We start from the raw sequence: 14,732 nt of genomic DNA on the forward strand, positions 1-14,732 counted from the left end.
TAAAAGAACTGAGAATGAAATATCTGGACTCACTTCCCTAATTATAGTCACAAGATTAGTCTAATAGCTCCCCTCACCCGGATAACTTACAGAGTCTGATGTGACCAAAGAGCCATCCTTACTACTTTTCTAATTAAACAGAACTTGTAGCATAGGTTTTTGATAGTAATGTTCAAGTGACAGACACTATTATTAATATCAGTTACAAATATTCAACTACTCAGAATGTGTAAGAACTCGTTTGATATGGCATTAATGTGGGTTAGTCCCTTCTCTCATCTTCCTTCCCTTCTGTTGTTGTTTTTTCCTCCATGTATTTATTCTTTTGCCTAAAAGCAGAAGATTGATGCAATTCTCACTTGCTACTTGGATACATGATCCCATCAGACTCCCATGAGCTTCGATGTGGAAGCTTGAAATTTAGTTCCTAAGTTTCCCATGATTGTCTTTTTTCTTTTCTTCCTGACCCCTTGCCATTCTGCAGTTTCCCCTTGACTTACCCAATCTGTAACAGTGACAGTTTGCTGCCTCTAAACAGAGCATTCAAATGAATTCGCTTAGCCAATGACTTCTGTGAAGTTGCCTTTTCTAATGGCGTTATTACTCAGTGATGCACAGATGTGGTATTTGCCCTACTGGCAGGCAAGCAAAGGTCTGGTAAAGAATGATAACCTGCTATTTCTTTAAGGAGCGCCAAAGACTTGTGCTTTACTCTGTTTTGGTTTTAGGGGAAATAGTAGCCATTTTGATTATGAAATCTGGTAGTATTTGTAAGTTGATTGTACTGTGTAGATGTCTAAAGTTAACTGTAAGGTTAGCTGGCCTTATAAAATGTAAAAGTAATGAAAATTCATCAGTTTCTCTAGACCAGTAAATATCATCCTTGACAATATTTGTTTAAGCAACTCACTCTCCCTTTTGGGGATTATCTTGATGTAATAGCATCTTCTGTGTTTTTCTGTGCTTTCACTTGTGCCTACAGGACAATGTACTTTCACTATGGTCAAGTCATGGGCCTAAGGATTTTTCCTGAGCCTGAGGCTTGTGAGACATAATTAACTGTAGTTAATACCTGTTCAGCTGTGTTCAGGGACAGCTTACTTTCACTAAATGAGATTCATGTGCTATTATTTATGTGCACAAATGGTGACAGAATTCAATTTCACCATATTCTCCATTTGGGCTTTTAAAAATCAAGTAAAGTTCAATATGTAAAATCTTGGTGTAAAAAATCATCTGTAATGATTTATATTTTATTAAAAGATATGGCCTAATTAGTTTTAAGGAGGAATCAATGACCTTGCAAATAAACTGCAGTATTACACACTATTACATTCTTGCCCTATAAAAGGTTCAAGTGTGTTAAAACCTTAATTGTTAATACATATTTCTAGTGTTGCAAAGGGATCTCATCCCCTGAAAATAGAGCTCAGATTAACCGACTTCACTGAGACAATTTAGTCTCCTCCATGGAGTTGAACACAGCAGGAGTCTACAACTGTCACCATTTTATCTGCATGCTTGTTTTGCAGAAACACGTCCATGTCTACCTTGGACAGCTAAGGCTTTTATATTTATTTCTCCAGCTCAGCTTTTTAAAATTAACTGCTGAAATGACTTGCTGGGAGTTTTTGGTAAATTTTAAGTTCTTATTCAGCTTTTCTGAGCCTCTTCAGAGAGAGCTGGTTTGGGGTTTTTTTGTTTGTTTGTTTTTTCAAAAGGTAAAATTTCAAATAAAACCTTTTTGTTACTTGAAATTTTAAGATTCTATTTGTGTAATTGCTAACAGTGTTTTCCTAAGTAACATATTCTAATTGATTAGTAATAGTAGTTACATTAATAAAGAAGAGGAAACTGCCAGCCTAGGAGTACCTTCTACTAGGTCTGTTCTCAGTGGGCAGGTTTTCACTGCTACACTGAATGAAGTGGGAAAGCGCTCTGGGAACCCCACTGTGATAAAGGGACCTCCCTTAGCACTGGGATTGTTCTTTGAGCCTCTGGTTCCAGACACTGAATTTCTCTGAACTTAGCCTTGAGCAAAATAACTTTCATTTTCACAAGAAAGTAAGCCAAGGTGGAAAACTTAAACTGAAAGACAATACTGCGTCAGAAAAAAAATGTGTATTTAGAAAAATGAAATCCTGTGGAGTTTGTTATCTTGATGTATGTTATTTAGTAGATAAGATGACTTTTTATTTTGTATTGAAGACTCACTTTCTGGTGACTCTTTATTTGGTTTTGTGTTTTGTCTTTTAATGCTGAGTAGACAGATCACAAGTCTTTGGCTCCCGAGTTAGGGTGTGTGTGCGCACACACAGAGTCATCTTATAACTGGAAACTGTCAGGTGGTCCCACTCCAATGAGGGCGTGAAAGGTTGAGAAATGGATGCAAACAAATACTGGGTGGATAATGGTCTGGGGTTTTTGTTTGTTTTCCTTTTAACAATTGTCATTTCTATAATTTATTGGTATAGCCTATCTGTTGGTTGGCTGGCATTTCACAGTCATATCCAAACACCCCATTGTAGTGGGAACAGGTACCTACTATACCCCATAAAATTTTTTTTCTCTACTGACGGGCCTTTGCTCTTCAGCTCTACATTCCCTATTTAGCCAAGACAGTCCTGAGAGATTTTCCCCCATACGTATTTTTGCCAGCTTTCCACTCTTTGTTTTCCCACCATGTGGATGTCAAAGAACTGAATGAGAAAATTGCATTCGCTGGTCACGGGCCTCAGTAACGTACTCTGTGACTTTCCAGAGTAATGCAGACAGAGAGCAGGTTCTGAACAGACCTTTCACCCACCTAACGTTTTCCAGTTGTGAGGTTCTCTTGGTGTGTGCCTCCCCTTCTACCCCCGCCACCCTTCCCTGACTTTGGTCAGTTGGTCTCTTGGCTCATACCAGTCTCCTGAGACATTCTGCAGTCATTATCACCTTTTTGGGTGGATTTTACTTCGTTCTTTTGTTTTGTTTTTAAAAAATGACTTTAACATTGGTTCATATTTGCTTGGGATAGAGCTTGTGTAATTTACCAATCGTATTGATTGTATGTGGTTGCGCCCTGCAGAGGTATACTTAACAAAAGTAATCTAAGTTAGTAAAGGAGCCCATGAGATTGGAGTCAGAATAGAAATGACTATGGAATTGCAGTTCTGGATAGTGTGAATTCCCATCTCAGAATCAGTGCCACATCCTGTGTTTTCCCATTGCCTCAGTTCCCTATTCTTTGCATGTCATTCTCTACCCACCTGCTCAGAACTGTTTTTAATTGAGCCTTAAAGTAACAGCTGACTTAAATTAATGAAGTTTGTGAAATTTACGTTTTCCAAATGTTTCCAATTGAGAGAGAACAAAGGATGGGTTGAAACTCACCAACCCGTGACTACTTAGCAGCTGGCCAACCTGAGATTTTATTTGGAGTATTATCTTCTGCAAGTTCTTTTTGAATAGGATAAAAAAGCCTTGCTTGAAATGGAACATTCCCTTTCGTGTTTAATCTGTTTAATATTTCCATTTCTTTTAAACAGCCTTCAAAACAATGAGGTGGAAGAAAAGAAATAGGAGTGTGTTTAGGGCTACAGGACTCTGGGTCTGAATGAGTACATGTTCCACTTGTTGCATATTTTTGAGAAGATTAAGGCCTTCTTTCTCAATTTTGTATTTGTGTGCATGTTGTTTCTATTAAAGATGCCACATTTTGTTAAAATGTTATTTCCTTTATTACCTTGGGAACTGACTCAGCCTCTCGTTGCTCCTAACTAGGGTTTAAGGCTCTTGTGAGTTGCAGATAAAAGGATTCATTTTAACAAGTAGAAGGAGGTGATTCACCTTTGGATTGTAAATATATGAAAGTGTCTACAAGGTCTTTATCTGCTTTCTGTCCGCATTTATATTAAATGATAATTAATGAGGAGGAACAATGTGTAGTCTTTTTCTTGTAAAGGAGTCTGTCATCTTACTCTCTTCCTGGGGACTGTTGATGAAAATTTAAAAAAGCTAATTTGTGCAAGTACCAATACTGGGAGTCACCAGTTTCTCTAACGTAGGAATTAGTGTGCACCTCAGTATGCTGTGCTCTGAGATTGCGAGGGCCAGCACTCAGTAAGCTGTCACGGCTTGAGTTTATGGCTTCTCATCAAGCCAAGAGCATCTTTCTGCTGAAGCAAAATGGTCTTCCAGACAAAACACCTGTCTGTCTATTTACTGACTCCCAGTTATGCTGAAGCCTTGTTGGTCACTTCTGGCAGGGAATAGACCTAAGTTATATGGTCTCTTATAGGCCATGCATTAGTTAACAGTTATGGCATGAAGGGAGTGACTAGCTGGAGAGGACTCGGCAGTTGAAAGTGCTGGCTGCTTTCCCAGAGGACCAGGATTCCGTTCCCAGCACTCCCATCAGGCAGCTCTGGACTACCTGTAGTTCTAGCTCCAGGGATCCAGCACTGCTCTCTCTCCTCAGGAGCACACGCACATATTTAAGGTCTAAAACGGGGAAATGAGTTATTACACATTTCAAAACATTGATGAAATCAATTTCACAGATACATTTCTATAATTAAGAATGTTCATGTGTTGGATATTAGATGGTAAAACCAAGGGAATCTTTTTGTTCAGTTGATAGTAACAACACAGTTACGTAAGACAATACCTTTTAGAGGTTTGTTTTTATATGTACCAGTGTTTTGCTTATATGTATGTCTGTATACCATATGCACAGGGAGTGCCTGTGGAGGCCAAAAGAAGGCATCAGATTTCCTGGAATTTGAGTTACAGACAGTTGTGAGCCACTATGAGTGCTGAGACTAGAACCTGGGTCCTCTGGATGAATGGCATGTGCTCTTAACCGCTGTCTTTCCAGCCCCATATTTTTTAAGATGCATAAATTGATCGTGTTTGGAATTTACTTTAAAATACTTCCTAATGAAATTAATAGTCATCGCCAGCAATGGAGGAGTTGTAATACCTCCTGTCAACAAATTACTAAATTCGGGGACCACCGCTATTGAACCTCAACAGGAGGAGCCCTAGTAAAGGGAGTTCAGAAGGTATGAGATAGTGCTGGAGCCATCCTTGAAAGAGGACGAAATCTAGAGAGGAAATTCCAAAACCAGGCCTGTCTGCCACTTCAACTAGACCTGCCCTGCTTATAAAAGTCACTGTTTGACCTGTTGGGCTGAAACTCACATAGACTAAAGGGAATTTGTCTTGTGTGCATAAATGTTTTATCCCTGTGACTAGCTAATCTGAGATGGTCAGCTAGTTCAATCATGTTTTGCAACCTGGTTGGCTATTAAAAAATGCATACCAACCTCTTTTTGTTTTGAACACTTAACATATAAGAAATAGGTGCTGGGCTGCCTCAGAGGTTAAGAGCACTGGCTGTTCTTCCAGAGGTCCTGAGTTCAATTCCCAGCAACCACATGGTGGCTCACAATCATCTATAATGAGATCCGGTGCCCTTTTCTGGGATGCAGGCAGAACACTGTGTACATAATAAATAAATCTTAAAAAAAAAAAAAAAAAAGAAAGAAAGAAAGAAAGGAAGAAAGAAAGAAGGAAAGAAATAGGTGCTAGGCTGTGGTGACACATGCCTTTAATCCCAGCGCTCAGGAGACAAGCAGGCAGATCTCTGAGTTCATGGCCAGCCTGGTCTACATAGCAAGTTCCAGGACAGCTAAGACTACATAGAGAGACCCTGTTTCCCTGCCCCTTCCCCAAACAAGTAGGCTGGAGATGGTGGCATACACCCACAAATGAAGCACTCCAGAGACAAGAGTTGGAAGCCAATTTACATTCCATAGTTAAATTCCAGGTGAGGCTGGGCTACACCCTGTCTCAAAACAAAAAGTGAATTTACCAACTACTAAACCATTCCTATAGTTTATTATGCTTTAACAAAATGGCAGACGAGCAAAGTGCCATCTGCTCTCAATGAGCTCTGATAACAGAACTTGACAGGCTTTTTAAATAGCGTCAGCTTGCTGGGTATGATGGTACACACCTTTATTCCCAGCTGTTAGGAGGCAGAGGCAGGTGAGTCTCAAGGGCAGCCTGGTCTACATAGAGAGTTCAATGCTAGGCCAGCCAGAGCTACATAGTGAGACTTTGATTCAATAAAATAACAACAGTAAACAGAATTATCAAAGAATGGCAACTATCTTCAGAACAAGAAGCTGTGAGACTAAACAAGACTTAACTTCGTTGTACAAGGCCCTAGGTTTGAATCCTAGCACAATCCCAAAAGACAAAAGCCAAAAATTATAATAATTTACACAGCGTGGCTGGTGAAGATTTCCTGAGGCAACTGCAGTCAAGGTGAGGTGTGGAGCATGGAGAGAGGAATGGATATTAGAGATGGAGATTCCCAGTAAGAGAAAAGTAAGGTATGTGAATTCTGAGGGAACAGACTGAATTGAAACAGGGACAGTCAACTCTTGAGAGGGCGGCTGGAGAGCAGACCATGCCAAAGTGTGGTGGCACTATTCTACAATTCAGGTTAGTGCTTGGGAAGATCAAGTTCAAGGCCAGCCAGCTTCAGCTACATGGCAAGTTGAAGACCCTGAGCTATATGGGAACCTGTCTCAAAACAAAAAATAGCGGTGGTCCCTTTAATCCCAGCACTCGGGAGGCAGAGCCAGGTGGATCTCTGTGAGTTCGAGGGCAGCCTGGGCTACAGAGTGAGTTCCAGGAAAGGTACAAAGCTATACAGATAAACCTATCTTGAAAAACCAAAAAAATAAATAAAATAAAATCAAAACAAAAAATAAAATGGGCTTGTTCTGAAGTAAAGAAAATATAAGCAGAAGGTAAAATGCAGGGAATAAAAGATCTAGGTTTGTGCCTCTTTATTCACCATTCCTGAACAAACGATGCAACACATGCATGGCGTTCAGTGTGGCCTGGTTCAGCCCCTTTCAGCTGGTCGCAGGTGGGCCTGGAGGAACACGGTCACAGGTGATGCTGGTGTTGTTTGGTCCAAGAGCATGTGTAAGGCTCAGCATGACCGGTGACTTTAGAACCATCCTATTCTGGCTATCCGAGACGTAGATTTTAGTGACATGGTGAGGTGTAAGACTTGGGAAGAAGATTATGTCTACCTGGAGACTTTAAGGGGAAGCGGGGGCTGGGTTTACATCTTAAGAAAGGGATAAAAGGCCGGGCGGTTGTGGTGCACACCTTTAATCCCAGCACTCAGGAGGCAGAGCCAGGCGGATCTCTGTGAGTTCGAGGCCAGCCTGGGCTAAGTAAGTCCCAGGAAAGGCGCAAAGCTACACAGAGAAACCCTGTGTCGAAAAAAACAGAAATAAAGGGGGGGGGGATAAATGGGAAGAGCAAGTGGATGCAACAAGGAATGAGTCTCGCTTAGGTTTTCAGGAGTTTAGGTAGTTTTGTTTGTTGTTTGTTGTGGGTCTTTTTAAAAAAAAGATTTATTATACATGTACATGTGTGTGCCTGGTGCCTATGGAAATCAAGGTGTTGAATCACCTGGAACTGGAATTACAGATGGTTGTGAACCACCATGTGGATGCTGGAAATGAAACCTGAATTCCCTTCAAGAACAAGTGGACCTAACTACTGAGCCTGCTCTCTACCCAGAGTTGAGCACAGTTTCAAGAGGCTGGATTAAAATTATTGAGTCATTTGAGTTTTGTCCTTGAACAATTAAATACCAATACAGATATCAGGCTGGGGCTTGATGTGATTAATCTGTTTAAAGTGAGGCATGGTTCCCAGTTGTAAATAATTTACAAGGAGGGAAGACCTGAACCGGCAGAGGGATGAAGTGGGAGGAAAGGGTTTGAGAGACTGGCAGATCTGCGTGGTAACTTGAAGACATATGGCACATTCCAAGCAGATCACTCTCGTGACATCAAAGACCTTTGAAATAGTTGCAGAGAAAACCTATAGCTTTCTCGGTCTGCCATACTCCAAAACCTTCCAAGTCCAGTTAAACCCTGAGGGTGCCCCTCTTGTACCCCTTTGTCTCTACACACGCCTGTCAAATGTCTACTAGACCTTTAACTCCCTGGATAGTTAGGATGTACCTAGACTCAAGGCGTGTCTGCCTCCTTTTTTGTTTTGTTTTGTTTTTTTTTGTTTGTTTGTTTGTTTTTGTTTTTGTTTTTTGAGACAGGGTTTCTCTGTAGCTTTGCGCCTTTCCTGGAACTCACTTGGTAGCCTAGGCTGGCCTCGAACTCACAGAGATCCGCCTGCCTCTGCCTCCCGAGTGCTGGGATTAAAGGCCTGTGCCTCCAGCGCCCGTCTCTCTCTCTTTTTTTTTTTTTTAAATCTGAGTTTTTTTTTGTTTTGTTTGCATACATGTGTGACTGAACCACGTGCATACAGTACCCAGTGAAGCCAAAAGAAGGCATCAGATCCTCTGGAAGTGGAGTTAGAGCTGCCATGTAGGTACTGGGAATTGAACCTGGATCCTCTGGAAGGGTAGTCAGTGGTCTTAACTGCTGAGCCATCTCTAGCCCTGGGCCTCAGATCTTTAACTGAGTTCTAATAGGATCCAAGCTGCCAGGATGCATTCCTTCACATACCCTCAGGTCCTGCTTGTCCCTTAGATGAACTTGGTGAGATTTTCTAGAGCAAGACTTGGAAGACTTGCCTAAGAGAGTCCTGGAACTGGTCTGCAGTCATCACAGGACACCAGCCCCAGCTTTACCGTGTTTCTTCCTGCGGCTTCCAGGGCAGAGTAGATCACCCAGTGTCTCTGGAGACTTTCTTTCACTCCCACTACCTTTGGCTCTGCTTTTCCTCTTCTCTGTGGCTTCTCTTACCACCTGCAACTCTGAACTAATGCATGCAGTGAGCTTTGACCCTAGGCAACTCTCTTGTGCAAACTCCCAACCTCGCTTAGTACTCCGGTCCTTAAGGAGGGGGAAAGCCCCTTTAAAAAAAATAAATAAATAAAAAATAAAAAAAAAAAGTCTTGATAATCTTTCCATCAAGGAAGCACTATCCGATAATTCAGCAAAAGTTCAGAATCTGCACCTCTTCAAATGTGTTTATTGAGTCCTAATACCTCAAGGCCCACAGCTGTGTGCACTGGACGTGTTCAATAAATATTTGCTGTTTGGTTTGATTTCCCTGAAACTCAAACTGAACTTTCTAACTGTTCTGAGGATTGAGGCAAATTCCAGTAAGAAGACACTTCAAGATCCTGTGAAAAGGACCAACGAGATAATGCACCGTTTGTTTTTGATAAGCTCTGTCCCACCTTAACTATCACCCTAAGATGCTATCCTTACCCTACACCGTTTTGGACACTCCAGAGGAGCTGGAGAAGCCCTTGCGTTTGTGCAATGTGTTGTGCCAAAGCTCCATGGAAGGCCAAACCTTGAGTTACTCAGTAACTAACCACAGGGGAATCCGGCTACTGTTTGCTCCTTGCCAAGGTATTACTGTGGGGGCCAAAGACATGATGAACACATAGCCCAGGAAATGAGGCAACAGGCAAAGGCCACATAAATTACCTCCCCACAGGAGTTACTATTCACACTGGAGGCTGGTGAAGAAAGGAACTACTGACCCGAAAGAGATAGAAAAATGAGAGGGGACCCAAATGTGATATTCTTTTCTCTCAATGGATTGTCAAGCCAACCCTAGCAGCAAAGAACCAGAAGACCTCATGTGTGCTTTCCAATCTTGTTTCCACTTAGAATGAGAAAAGTGTGTGTGGGGGGATTCTCTCCCACATTTTCACCTGATACAGGTATTTCAGAAGCCAGCAAGATGGTCTAGTAGATAAAAGTGCTTGCCATGCACACTTAGCCCGAATTCCATTCCTGGAACTTCATAAAAAGCAGGACTGTCGCTGGGCAGTGGTGGCTCACGCCTTTAATCCCAGCACTCAGGAGGCAGAGCCAGGCGGATCTCTGTGAGTTCGAGGCCAGCCTGGGCTAGCAGGAAAGGCGCAAAGCTACACAAGAAACCCTGTCTAGAAAAACCAAAAAAAAAAAAAAAAAAAAAAAAAAGGCAGGACTGTCTCCTGGCCATGTTGTCTCCCTGATTGGTCAAGAAACATGGTCAGGTTCTTTTCTTTCAGGAGTGGAATCCCAGTAGCAGATCCCAAAAATGTTGGGTTCAAGAGCTGAGAGTCAGGGAATGTTTGGGCTGGTAAATTCCAGGCCTTTGAAGTAGTTAGAGCTTCATCGTGCAGCAGGAAGCTGAGCTGCTAAAAAGAATTGGTTACAGGAACGCAGAGGCTGTGTGTGGCTGTGCCCCTCTGGGATGCATACTGGAGACAAGGATGCTCTAATACAATACATGGAGCCAAAGAAAAAGCCTCTGCATTCACTTCTGGGACCTGATTTTGAGAATATTATGAACAAACTTGTGACCGGGTGGTGGTGGGTGAAGTTCTAAGCTTTGCATGAAGAAAACAGCCAGTGGGAGGCAAAAAGATGGAGGGTTTTGATACTAGCCTGGGCTACATATCAAGTACAGCCTTGTCTCAAAGTGCAGGAAGAGGGGAAAGAAAATCAAGTGGACCCTGAATTGTAGCCAGGTAAGATGTGGACAATTCCTTAGTAACACACAGAAAAGGGGTTGGAGACATGGCTCCATGGCTAAGAGCACACAGTAAAAAGATCTCGGAGCTGGGTGGTGGTGGTTATTCCCAGCACTTGGGAGGCAGGTGAATCTGTGAGTTCAAGGCCAGTCTCATGTACAGATTGAGTTCCAGGACAGCCAAAGAGATACACAGAGAAACCCTGTCTCAACAACAACAAAAAAAAAAAAAAAAAAAAAAGGAAAACTGGTATTTAAAGAGGGGCTTGTATCATACCTCCCCTTACCTCCCCTAACTGATGGGGGCAAGCACTCAAAACAAGTAAACAGCTCTTTTCCCGTCTGTAAGCAGAGACAGTAACATCCCAGTAGAGCAGAGGCAGTGTCTGGAAAGCAGCCAGCAGAGATTCTGGTACACATAGTATTTGAAATGGCACCTATCACCCTTGAATATCGGGAATTTGATAAGATCCAATTGCCAACAGCAAGTAATGGTTAATTACAGGCAACAGAACATTATCAGCTAATCGGAATTATTTTGCAGGCAGGCACCTAAACACCTCTCTTTGGCCAGCAGACACTGAGGTGGGCTTCTACTCTCCCCTCCCACCACCTCCTCCTAGGTGCTGCCGCCCTCATCCTGCACTAGGACCCCTCTCCTCAAGCCTCTGTGGCACAGCATTGACACCCTTGTTGCTCATCAAGTCAAAACCTTTTTTGCATCAGTGACAAATTGATGGGTTAAAAAAAATTAGAAAACTAAGTCAGGCATGGTGGGTATCTGCCTGTCATCCCGGCACTCAAGAGGCTGAGGCAGGTGGATCATGAAGTCAAGCCTAGATTGGACCATGTTAGAGATTCTGTCTTGAAAACAAGTGAACGCTGTGCTGGCTAGTATTCTATCAACTTGAGATAAACTACTATTTTGGAAGTATAATATACTATTATATCAAAATTGAGACGATGCCTCCACTAGATTGGCCTGTGGGCAGCCTGTGGTCCATTTTCTTGACTGCTGATTGATGTGGGAGAGCCCAGCTCACTGTGGGCAGGCAGTAGCCACCCCTAAGCTGGTGGTCATGGATGGAAGATGCTATATCAGCCTGCTATAAGGTAGCAGGCTGAGCAAGCCAGGAGGGGCATCCCTCTAGGCTCTGCCTTAGTTTCTGCCTCCAGGTTCCTACTTGGAGTCCTTGCTCTGACTTCCTTGGATGAGGGACTGGGGTTGGGACACGTGAGTTGAAGTGAATCCTTTCCTCCTTGGGTTGCTTTCATGGTGTCTTATCACAGCAATAGAACCCTAACCGAGACAGACGTCAACAACAAAAATAGAAAGCCCAGTTGGTAGAGTGTTTGCCTAGACATGCAGGAAACACTGGTGTTGATCTTCAGCACTGTGTAAGCTGGGTATGGCACACTTCAAGGTCAGCCAAGGCCAACCTGAGATAGAGCAGACCCTGTCTCAAAGAAATAAGGGGTGCTTACATATTATTGGGTCTTACACCCTTTTCTTCTTCACCCTTCTGTTACAAAGGTGCAGCACTATATATAACACTCTGCAGTCTTCCCACTTAGATGCTCTAGAGATCTTTCATCTGCCCAGAGAGAGAACCCCCACTGTTATCACAGGATGGTAGTTGTCCATTGTAGGGACGCAGCCAAACTGGTCCCCTCCAACTGGGAATCATTTCCAGTCTTTTCTATTACAAATCGGGTTCCAGGGTTGTTACAGTGAGAAACTCTGTCTCGAAACCAACAACAAATCGGGTTCCAGTTGGTGATGGTGTTTATGCCTCTGTGTAGGTTGGATTCCCGATGTGGCATGGCAGCTTGAAGGGCAAATTTCCTATCAAGGAGTTCCAGCCATTTGCATTCCCCAAAGCAATCTGTGAAAGGGCCTGCTTCCTCATAGCTTTAGCTTTGTGTCCTCTAGTTTGAACTCTTTGAATTTTTTCCTTTTTCTTTTAGAAACAGGGTGGCCACTGTGTAGCCCAGGCTGGTCTCCCAACTCTCAAATCCTGTCTCAGTCTCCTGGGTGTTGTGTGTGAGAGAGAGAGAGAGAGAGAGAGAGAACCCCTTTTAGGGTGATAGAAAAAAACAGAGGAGAAATAGTGCTTAAAATAGCATGCAAAAATACTATTGAATCACCAGGTGGCGGCGGCGGCGGCGGCGGCGGCGGCGGCGGCGGCGGCAGCAGCAGCAGCAGCAGCAGCAGCGGCGCAAGCCTTTAATCCCAGCACTCAGGATGCAGAGGCAAGCAGAGCTCTGAGAGTTCATTCGATGCCAGCCTGGTCTACAGAGCGAGTTCCAGGACATGCTCCAAAGCTACACAGAGAAAACCCTGTCTCAAAAACCCAAAGGGGGGTGTGGGGGGGGGATACTATTGAAAGTTGCTTAACAGATGAAAAGCTGATAAAAAACAGAACTAATGTTATACATAGATTAATAATGTTGTTTTGTATGCTACTTATAAGCTTCCAAAATGCTATTTAACAAAAGGAGAGAACTGGTTTTACGGCAGAGAAATGTGGCTGATAGCTCTCTCAGCCAAGGAATGGCGACCAGCGGCAGCAGTTTGGGAAGATGGTCTGTGTGCCTTCCAAAGTGACAGGCTCAGGTCACAGTCATCCTGTCCTCCAAAGGATCATGGGAACCTAATTGTGAGGCTATCTACTGCACACAAACAGGGATTTTCTTCAAAATTGACTGGCCTATACACTTCAAAAACACCACTCACGATGGACAGAGTACAGAGCTGGACGGTAGGGAGCCGGCTCTTACAGAAAGCCTAGTAACCCAAGTTTAATCCCCAGGAACCACATAAGGGCGCAGAGAAAGCACCACAAAGCTGCCCTCTGCCCGCACACATGCTTTGCACATGTGTACCTATAGTCTCTCTCTCTCTCTCTCTCTCTCTCTCTCTCTCTCTCACACACACACACACACACACACACACACACACACACACACTCTAAAATATTTATATATTTATTTGTTGTGTGTGCGTTCTTACAAACATGCCACAGTGCGTATGGAGGTCAAGGGACACTCGTGGGAGTCAGCTCTCTTCTTCCACCATGTGGGTCCTAGAGACCAAACTCAGGTCACTGGGTTGGTGGCAGGTGCCTTTACCCACTGAGCCATCTCGCTGGCCCTATACCCACTTCGTGTCTATTGGTTCTGTTCATGACTACTCCCTGACCTTGAGGAGAACCTCATGAGGTCTCTAGCACATGCCTGTGCTGGGTCACACCCCTCTACTTGCCAAACAGGCGACTTTTTAGTTGTCTTTAGTGAAGGGTGATGGGGAGCCATTGAGAAACAAACTCCAGCATCTGCCCTTGAAGTATCCTGCTCCATCAGGAAAGAACTCAACATGGCTTCAGTCCTGATACTTTCCTGTCCAGATAGTGAAGCATTCCCTACAGTTTCTCTCATTCCAGACAACTCAAGTCCTCACATCATAGAATGTTGAACACAGGAACAGCCATCCTGGTGATAGGATTTGGGGCTATTTAGAAGAGGAAAACAGAAATAAATAGCTCCCCCCCAAACTCCTAAAAATATTAGCAATAATACACAGAGACATAACTTGGCTTGTTTGGTCTTTAAGAAATATTTCAAAGTCGGGCAATGGTGTGGGCAGAGCTCTTGGAAGGCAGACGCAGGCGGATCTCTGAGTTCGAGGCCAGCCTGGTCTACAGAGTGAGTTCCAGGACAACCAGGGCTACACAGAGAAACCTTGTCTTGAAAAACAAAGCAAACAAAGCGAAACATTTTTTGAGTCGTGCAGATCCTACTGAGGAGTCACCATTAGCAAGGCCCCTCCCCACCAAAACTGAAGAAAGGTCTGGACAAGAAGTTATCGTTGAAGTTAAATGGTGGCCGACACGTACAAGGAAGACTATGGGGCTCTGATCCCTTTATGAATCTTGTGATTGATGAGTGTGTGGAGATGGCAACCAGTGGGCGACAGAATGACATCGGAACCGCGGTCATAAGAGGAAAGAGCATCATCAGGTTAGAAGGCTTGGAAAGAGTCTACACAACGGCTGGTCAGCAGAGGAGTCCACATCCCTCCCCAAAGGGCCTGTTGACTGTGGTGTAGAATTGGGTCGTGTACATTGTCATGACACTTTTTTGCTACATAAGCTTTTGTGATTGAAAACAAAAAAGACAGAAATATTTCAATGGTTGCTGCCCTTGCTCAC

General features: G+C 43.4%; 1 pseudogene; it reads left to right on the top strand.

The window, feature by feature from the left end:
* Nucleotides 1-13,259: 13,259 nt before the first annotated feature.
* Nucleotides 13,260-14,731, top strand: LOC107401512 (small nuclear ribonucleoprotein G pseudogene; annotated as a pseudogene).
* The last annotated feature ends 1 nt before the right edge of the window (nucleotide 14,732 follows it).

This window comes from Peromyscus maniculatus, chromosome 11 (assembly GCF_049852395.1).
Source record: "Peromyscus maniculatus bairdii isolate BWxNUB_F1_BW_parent chromosome 11, HU_Pman_BW_mat_3.1, whole genome shotgun sequence".
Classification (NCBI taxonomy): Eukaryota; Metazoa; Chordata; class Mammalia; order Rodentia; family Cricetidae; genus Peromyscus; species Peromyscus maniculatus.